We start from the raw sequence: 9,922 nt of genomic DNA, 5'->3' as shown, positions 1-9,922 counted from the left end.
TGTTTCATAACATGCTGAAACTCGCATCAGATCAAACTGAAGACGAGTCTCAGATGTGGTGGCCAAGTTCTTCCTGATTCTTGTGCACACTTATCTTGTAGCTGGAAATACCAAGGTCCTGCATGTTTTGATTTTACACCCATTTTTTCATGTCCTCTTTCATGCTCTAAACTCCAGCGGCTTTCAATTTACATGGTTTGGTAATGCCAAACATAGCATTTTTTTTTCTATTTGATGCTTTAAGTTTTCGCCTTGAGAAGCACAGAGCTCATATCTAGCAACTTGGTTCCAAGAAGTGTGTGAGCTGACAGCAATGGTTAGCAGATGAACATGAGTACAGAACAATTTAGTTGTCAAGGGGCAGACTTAAATTTTTTAAAAGTGCCCTAGGATTCTTAGTTTCTTCACAAATGCTGCAGAGATTCCTTTCCTCTAAAACATAAAATTCCTTTCAAATGTTTCAATATTCTATGTGTAAATCAATTGAGCATTTATGTCCATCAAATAATTACAGCCTGACTTAATTTTAGGTTGGCCTTTATCCCAAGGTTTAAGGCATATATCTTTCTCATGTTATCACTGCTTAAATGTCTGATTACTGCTTGATAAAGCACTTCTTAAAAACCCTTCTTGTGCAGGTGTTGCTGAACCTGGTAGCATGGTAAGAGACAAGACAGTTACAGCTCTATTTCCTGAGGTCCAACCAGTAGCAAGGCTAACTTGTAGTCCCAATAGTCACACACACAAGTAACACACATATGCTGATATACAGATATGCACACACACACAGGTACACACCCCTGTAGAATGGCTATACATAGCTGGCCATACAGAAAGAAACATGCAACAGTGGCACAAACACAGACAGCATCAATGGCCTTAATGTGAGCAAGTGATGCCATCTACCTTAAATTCTGTACGGCCTTTGAATGGTCCCAGATAACATTCTTGTCATTAAATTGGAGATATATGGGTTTGATGGATGGAATATTCAATGGATAAGGAATTGGCTGGATGGCCACACCCAAAGAGTGGCAGTCAACAGCTCAGTGTCCAAATGGAGATCAGTAACAAGTGGTGTCCCTCAGGGGTCTGTACTGGGATCGGGACTGTTCAGTATCCTTATCAATGGCACAGACAGTGGGATTGAGTGCACCCTCAGCAAGTTTGTAGATGACACCAAGCTGAGTTGTGTGAGGGAAGGGGTGACATCCAAAGGGACCTTGAGAGGTCTGAGAAATGGGCCAAAATGAAGCACACCTCATGAAGTTCAACAAGACCAAGTGCAATGTTCTGCACCTGGCTCAGGACAATCATCAGGATCAGCACAGGCTGGGGGATGAATGGATTAAAAGCAGCCCTGCAGAGAAGGACTTGTAAATACTAGTAGGGGACAAACTGGACATGAGCCAGCAATGTGCCCCTGCAGCCCAGAAATCCAGTTATATCCTGGGCTGCATAAAAAGAAGTGTGGCCAGCAGGTTGAGGGAGGTGATTCTGTTCCTCTACTCCATGCTGGTGAGAAGCCACCTGGAGTAATGCATCCAGCTCTGGGATGCCCAACAGAAGAGAGACATGGACTAGTTAGAGTGGGTCCAGAGGAGTGACACAAAAATGATCAGTGGAATGGAACACCTTTCCTATGAGGAAAGGCTGAGAGAGTTTGGGTTGTTCATCCTGGAGAAGAGAAGTCTCCAGGGACACCTCCTTGTAGCCTTTCAATAATTAAAAGGGTCTTATCAGAAAGATTGAATGAGACTTTTAACCACAGCTCATAGTGACCGGACAAGGGGCAATGATTTTAAACAGAAAAAGGGTAGTTTTAGATTGGATATAAGGAAGACAATTTTTACAGTGAGGGTGGTGAGGCCCTGGCACAGGTTGCCCAGAGAAGCCATGGCTGCCCCCTCCCTAGCAGTGTTCAGAGCCAGGTTGGATGGGGCTTTGAGCAACCTGGTCTAGTGGAAGGTGTCCCTGCCCATGGCAGGGGGGTTGGACCTAGATAATCTTTAAAGCCCACTCCAACCCAACCCATTTTGTAATTCTACAATTCTGTGTTTTCCTCTCTGACTGATAAGAATAGAAGTCTAACAGTGGGAAATATATAAATAAATACAATTTGGATTCCTCCAGACACTCAGTGCATCCAGTATCTAGTCCTGGATTCTCAGTGTCTGCAGTTGCCTCATGTGCTGGCACACATGTAAATGGGTCTTTGAGTGACCCATGACCATCTCTCCAATAGTTGGCCTGGCCCCTCTGGTAGCTAACTCCTCCAGTTACCTCAGTTCCAGAATCACACACACATACTTGGCTCCCAGATCAATTAACTTACTGACTAGTCCAGCTTGATATTTGCTAACAATCATGATCTGACATGCAGTACCCTCACTCAGTCCAGTTGCTGGCATCTGTTGTGGTATAACACCAATAGGCAGCTAAGCACCACACAGCTGCTCACTCACTCTTCCCCAGTGGGATGGGTGTCACAGTCCATTTGCATCTCTCAGATTTACAGGACAACTTACTCTGTGAATTAAACTTTATTTTAGGAGTTCATTAAGAAATACAACAAAAAAACATAACAGGCTCATTTTCTCATTGCCCAGACCAGTCTGTCCTGTGAATTCACTGATTCAATTTATAAAGTTTCATTAATTATAACCTATAATTTTTAATTCATGAACCTATAGGGAAAAAAAAATAGAATTAGTTACCTAGCTGATTGTGAGAGTGCTCACCCTTCCTCCTCCACCACAATGCTGGTGTCCCCTGTATCACACAGCAATCCAATTGCTATTGCATCTGCTTCAAAGGCTTTTTGGGTAAGTTAATGTTTTACTTTTTCCAACTTGGAAGTTTGATCCATTCCATTTCCATAAACTAGCAGAGTCTGAAGAAACTGACAGACAATGACTGCAGAAGACAGCACTCTGCAGGTGACAATGGCCCTTTTGCTCTTTCTGGGCACTTCTCCCTCCTACCTGGTGGTCACAGTTTGACGTAATGGCATTGCTCCCAGCGTACATCAAGCCTTAGCATGAGCTGTGTTAGCCAAAATCTGAGCAGGACTTGAGTGAACAGTCACATTTCACCCCTTGGTATAGACCCATTGACTAGCAAACCCATTGACTCGGCAGCTGGAGGTACTCTTACTCCTCTTGCCTCACTGGGGGTGATGGGAGAGGAAAGTTCTGAGTTTTTCCACTGAAGTCTGGCTCCACAGTTTGTAATGAGGTAACAATTGATGGTGCATGCTTTTAACACGCTGAGATAAGCAATAAACATGTATATACAAGCATACTAAAGACAAACTAATAAAACAGAACATAATAATATAATGTTCATAGTATGTAACATAAGAAGTAATATGCCAGTTGCAGATAGTACATATCCCATAAAAATATCACACCAGTGATGTTCAGCAATTTGTTCAGTTTCTGTTGCAGTTCTGACAATCTGGACAGTATTGTGCTTGATAGCAATAATCACTTGGTTTTGGTATGTAATAGCTTTTTCAGAGCTGGTGATTAAGGGTTCCAGTTCTTCAATTTGAGAGTATACTCTGTGCCCTATATTGGTCCAGACCAAGTTGTAGGACAGAATTCCACCAGCACTGATCTGAGGTGTTGGTCATGTCAGGCCTCACTGTCCACATAATGACAGAGGTTACCAGCTTCCGTGGGTCTGTTTGATTATTGTATTGTGCATGAACATTTATGTGACAGAATGCTAGATGTCCCAATGTGAGGATTAGTCCATAAAATGAAGGTTCTTGTCTTTTCAGATATTGTCAACATTATCTCCAGTGATAACATATCACCATAGAAAGTATAAAAAAAAGTTCCAGGGAATGTTTAGTGTACTTTCTAGATAGTCCATAGTATGTAGGTTGAATGACAGCTTTTCAGTTATCCATCCAGGAGTTCACTAGTTCCTAGGGAGAGGGAAAGAAGACCTAGGTCTTTGCTCATATCTAAGCCTCAGTAATGATTGATTTCACTACAACTGTATCCACAGTTTCCCATATCCCTTTCCCTCAAAAGCGCTGCAAAGTGGCCCAGTGTTTTCCAATGATGGGTTCTGTATTCTCACCTGATCCCTTGGATGCCACGCAGACGTATTAAAAGCATTCTGCTGGTATTGTTCAGTGCAGGAGATTGTTCATTAAGATAATTTTCTCTATCATTTATAATGAGAACAGCTGTAGTGAGGAGTTCAGTGGCAGTATTCAAGGCTCTGTAATCCCCTGTTAGCTGACACTTGCCATCAGGTTTCTTTGTTGGCTGTACAGGAGATTTGAAGGGGGAATTAGATTTAGCAATGATTCCCCATTCTTCCAGCTCCTTTATCAATTCACTAACAGTATGAACAGCATCAGAAAGTAACTTGTATTATGGAATATAAACTAGCTTGCTATGGGGTAAAGGAGTAGCTGTTTGCAGCAGATTAACAGTCAGGGATGCATCTGTAAGAGGCAAACTGTGAGGGAAAGAGGGTGGTGTCCCTATTTCCCATTTTCCCTACAAGTCCACTCATGACTGACCCTTCAAGACATCCCTGCCTAATATATTACAGGAACCTAAAGGTAAGGTCAGGCAGACTGTCTGTCCATTAGACAGAATTAGTTTAGCCCCAACCAGTGGGTGGGTAGTGATTTTTCCATTAACACCTACAATGGAAACAAACTGCTTTACTAAGCAGGGGCTGTCCTTTACTTTGGCTGAGTTTCTCCCCTGTTTTTTATCATGTGGGGCATATGGTAGTAAATCTGCTAGGGTATATTAAAGGCCCTCTTGGAAAGTAATACCATTTGAGCCTGTCTTAATGGTGTTGCCATAAAGCCGGTATGAGAAAACCCTCTAAGATTCACTGTGAGTTTTAGAAAGCAGGCACTCTTTATCGCAGTGCCAGGCGCACAGGCGATAGCTCCTCCTGAAGTGTGCACCCCAATCTTCTCAAAAGTAAAAACTTATATAGTAACCAATCATACATATTCAGTATTATTCTGAGAAATTATTAACATATTCAACACTTTTCCTGGAATTCATTAATATATATATAAATGTCCTTCTTGCATGTGCACTTAAGTTATTAGGTGGTCTTCAGGGGTCCTCTGGTGGTCTCCAATAGTCTTCATGAAGGTGTTTGCTGGTTGACCCTTATCCTTGTGCATGCACTATTTCTACTTGACTAATTCCCATCTTCTGGCTTAACTTGTACCAGTTCTGTCCAGAACAATTCTTTCTTCTATCAGGGTGCATTAGCCAGTACCTGTCATTAAGATTTATTTTTCTATTCTCTTCTGAATCACTAAGTTAATCTATTACAAGTATTTAATAATTTAAATTTTCCACTAGCCACTATGTATAGAAGATTATTAGGTTACAATTTTTACTTTAACTAAATTATCTCTTTTTAAAATTTTATTTTATTTTACTATTGATCAGTCTGATTTTATTTTATATATCTATCTATCAACACCTATATCATCATTATTATCATTAATCACTTTTATTCACTCGATTTCTTGATCCTTAAATCAAGATGGTAAAGGTAAGGGAATTTCAAGCAGCATCATTGGTGCATAGCAAATTTCCTTAGTCACATAACACTTAACAAAATATTATAACCAATAAATATGGTTCTTAAAACTTATCTAGTTTCTATAAGTAAGTTTCACATCACACAACCTTCTAAAATTCTATTTTTACTACATTTAAATCTAGCACTTTTTATAACAATGGCTAAAGCTAAACATTTCAACACCCCCGTAGCTCCTTTTATTATGGCTCACAAACTACCTCCCAGGGATTTGGTTCTGTCAAATGGGGTCATCGAGTACCCAGGGTAGCACATGTTGGTCCTTCTAATTCATCTAAAAGAGCAATTTTCAGTAGGGCAGTTTGCAGGCTGGTTGCTGAGTTTCAAGACCATGAACTTTTCTCCCCGTAGTCAGCAGGATGCATAATGTGTCCTCAGAACAAAATGCTAGGCCATAAGGGACCAGTAATATTTGGCCCCACAGTATCTCACAAGATTTTTGGACACAGTGCAAGAATCATGCTTCAACTGGGGTGAGGTGGAGCTGGTTGGCTCTGCAGTCCAGATCCATGCTAGCCGGTCTGCTTCTTTCCAGACATCCCCATCCCAATTGCTATGATACATGGCACAACAATCTCCAGCTTCTGCAGTTATCTGGGACTGAATGTTTGACTCAAGCAGTCTGCTTTACATTTCTAATTGTTTACACTTTACTTCCAAGTATTCTTTCCCTTTTTCTTTTCTCCATTTTCGTTTTTCAACTGTACATTTTCCCCTTTCAATACATCAATCATATCCATTGCTGCTCTAAGACAACTGCCGAGTACAGAGCACATAACAGCTTTCCCTTTCCCCTTCTTTAACACACAAGAAGCCTTCCATCTGGCAGGCTCCTGACAAATCTGATCAGCCATTCATCATTTGAGTCATAAAGTTTCATATCTCATAACCTGTAACTTTTAATTTGTTACTTATGAGAAAATAAAAAAAGAATTAATAACCTAGCCAACAGTGAGAGGGCTCATCCTTCCTCCTCCACCACCGTCAGGGCATCCCCCATATCATACTGTGAAGCATGAAAGCCTCAGCAGTCCAGCTGCTGTTCAATCTGCTTCAAAGTCTTTTTGGGTAAGCTTGATGCCTGCTAGCTCATGCAGTTGGCATCTGCAAATTGAGGCCTGCAACAATCAGTGATAACAAAACCATTTCATTATACCTTATATGGTCATGTTGTACCCAATTGCGTATATCTGGAAGTTGACAATATTATCAGAAATATGCAATCTAGGCAAGACTCACAAAGAGATCTTACTTTGGAAGTCTCAAAGGGGGGAAATGTTGAGAAATTCTTCTACCAAACAAAATACTTTGAACTTAACAAGGCCTGAGTGATTAAAGTATACAGAGAAGATATCCTAACCTTGAGAATAGATGCATCCTGGCAGAATTGCTCAAACAAGATGGGTAAGAAAGAACAGCTTGGCTGGACAACAGAGTTGCGAAACATCCCAGGAGAAGAAATTGTCCTCAAATGACTGAGAAGGAGTCTGGAAAGGGAAAAAGGAGTAGGGATCTAACTCCCCAAACAACCACCAAGGAGCACCTGAGACCCCTGTGCATGCATAGTGTATTTTTGCAATGCCAGCATTATGTAAATGTAGTACATAGGCGGAAAGGCAGAGACTTCTTGGAAAATGTATGAATATACATGTCTTTAAGTTATTTAAAGGATGAACTTTTGTTTTACTGTGTGCACGTTATGTGGAGTGATCCCTCATGTATCCAGTGCTGCAATAAAGAATGTCTGTCTTCTAAAACTTCAAACCAAATCTTAGAGGGTTCTTTTGAGACTGAATTTAAGCAACAAGTTGATGTTTTATATATTCCAGCTTAGGAGTTTTGTCCATTCTGTTTCCATAAGTTAAAAGATTAAAAAAAAAAAAAATGCCAGACAAAAGAAAATGGCTGCAGGATGCCAATAATGGCGGTTTTGCTCTTCCTGAGCACCTCTCCCTCCTACCTGGTGATCTCATTTTGACCTGATGGCACTGCTCCCAGCATATATCAGGCCTTAGCATGAGCTGCATTAGCCAAAATCTGAGCAAGACTTCAGTGAAGAGTCACAGATTGTGGAAAGAATTGGAAGACCAAGGTGAGAAAAACTCGTAGGTTAAGATAAACACAGTTTAATAGGTAAAGCAAAATCTGTATGCAGAAGCAAAGCAAAGTAAGGAATTCATTCATTACATCCCATTGGCTGGCAGATGCTCAGTCATCTCCAGGACATCAGGGCTCTATCATGCATAATGGTTACTTGGGAAGCTCACAACTCTGAACATCTTCCATTCCTCCTTCTTCCCCAGTTTCTATTGCTGAGCACTATGTCATATGGTATGGAATATCCCGCGGATCAGTTGGAGTCAGCTGTTCCAGCTGTATCCCCTCACAGCTTCTTGTGCACCCCAGCCTACTCACTGATGGGGTGGGATGCGAAGCGGAAAAGGCCTTGATGCCATTTAAGCACTGCTCAGCAGTAACTAAAACACCCCTGTGCTAACACTGTTTTTATTACAAAAACAAAATACAGCCCCATACATACTATGATGAAGAAATTAACTCTAACCCAGTCAAAACCAGTACAGCACCAAAGACACATGCTTCTGTTACCTGTGATCCAGCTTCAGTTGCTGGCACTTAGACCTCCATACACAGAGTAGAGTCACCTCACCCAGGAAAACAGTTAGTAATAGATTTTAATAAGAAGACAAAATGGACAGTGCTGGTTAGGTTCAGAGCATAGCCAGATAAGCATACTGACCAGCACCCTCTTACCCACCACTGGCTGCTTTTCACAGAATCACAGAGTGGCTGAGGTTGAAGGGACCTCTGGAGATCATCTGGTCCAACTTCCCTGCTCAAGAATAGCCACTTAGAGCCAGTTGTCAGGACCATGTCCAGACCACTTCTGAGTATCTACAAGGAAGCCAACTCCACAACTTCCCTGAGTAACCTGTTCTCATGCTTAGTCATCCTCATAGTAAAAAAACTGTTTCCTGATGTTCAGACTGAAACTCCTTGTGTTTTGGTCAGTGTGAGGTTAATGGTTGGACTAGATGATCTTCAAGGTCTTTTCCAACCGAGATGATTCTCTGATTCTGTTTCAGTTTGTGCCCATCGCCTCTGGCCCACCTTCTATTTTGCCATGTTTGCTCCTACCCAAACATCCTTGATCTCTCCCTTTCCCTACTTTTGATTTATCTCCTAAACATCTCATAATAAGCCTTGTGCAGTTCCAAGATGCAATTCCATTGCATCTCATGCAGTGTCCTGTATCCTCAGTCTCTAAGGTGGCCCTCATGTTGTTTCATCTGGTGGGTTTCACACCTGGACTGTTGGGGTGATGGCTTTGTCCCAGAGCCCTGTATGAGGTCAGAACAGGGTCCTGACTGGATTATTGGGGCTCCCCACCTGCCCTTGTTCCTCTCTCCTCCCTTCCACATTGGATACAATCTTTCTATCACATAACCTAACAAACGAATGCCATCCATACTGTTGTTTAATTACAACAGTGACTGGTTTTTATGGAATTTGGCAGAAGTTTTTGGAGTTCTTTTTGTTTCAACATTTATTTTCACAAACATCTACAGAAAATCACTGTCTATATCAATTCAGAATATTAACATATTTTATGATTCTGTGATTCTGTGTATGCTGTTTACTCAAGTAGATATGAACATTTCTGTAAGTGAAAAATCTTTTTTATGAAAAGATGCTCCAAAACTCTTGCCTTAAAATTCCTAACTGGAAAAAAAAAAAAAAAAAAAAAAAAAAAAAAAAAAAAAAAAGACAATCCCTGGGCAAGTCCACTTATTTTCTTTACATGTCATTACACCTTAAGCTACAGGTTTCTGATTTTCCAGTGTTTATTGTGTCTGTGTAAAACACAGACTCAGACCTGTTCCCCCATCTTTCTTGGGTCCTAGCAGGCCTTTGTGTAGTCTGGCTTCCTAAGAACTGCTTCTATCCTACCATCATACCTGCATTTGACAGTAACAAAAATCTCCCTGTCTTTTAAGTCCCTGTGCTAAGCTACTGTAAGATATTTGAAGCATCTATAATAGCAGTCCAACATCATAAAACAAGAAACCAACTTCTGTCAGGCTCTTTATCAAGAGCTCCGTGATTATTTTCTGAGTACACAGGTAAAAGGACTGGGAAATGTGTATCCGTATCGAAGAAAAGAGGCAGATCTGGGAGCAGATCTGGAAAAGGGGGTTCTTGGGCATCAGTCCCACCCCAAGAGATGGTGGGTCATGAGGAACAACATGAAGACCTATCTGTCTGTCTTCTGCTGCTTCTGCATCTTCTGAGATAGCTT

The sequence above is a fragment of the Athene cunicularia genome (genome assembly GCF_003259725.1).
Source record: "Athene cunicularia isolate RWA chromosome 1 unlocalized genomic scaffold, athCun1 chr1_part1, whole genome shotgun sequence".
NCBI classification, from domain to species: Eukaryota; Metazoa; Chordata; class Aves; order Strigiformes; family Strigidae; genus Athene; species Athene cunicularia.
Note: the sequence above shows the minus strand (reverse complement) of the source record.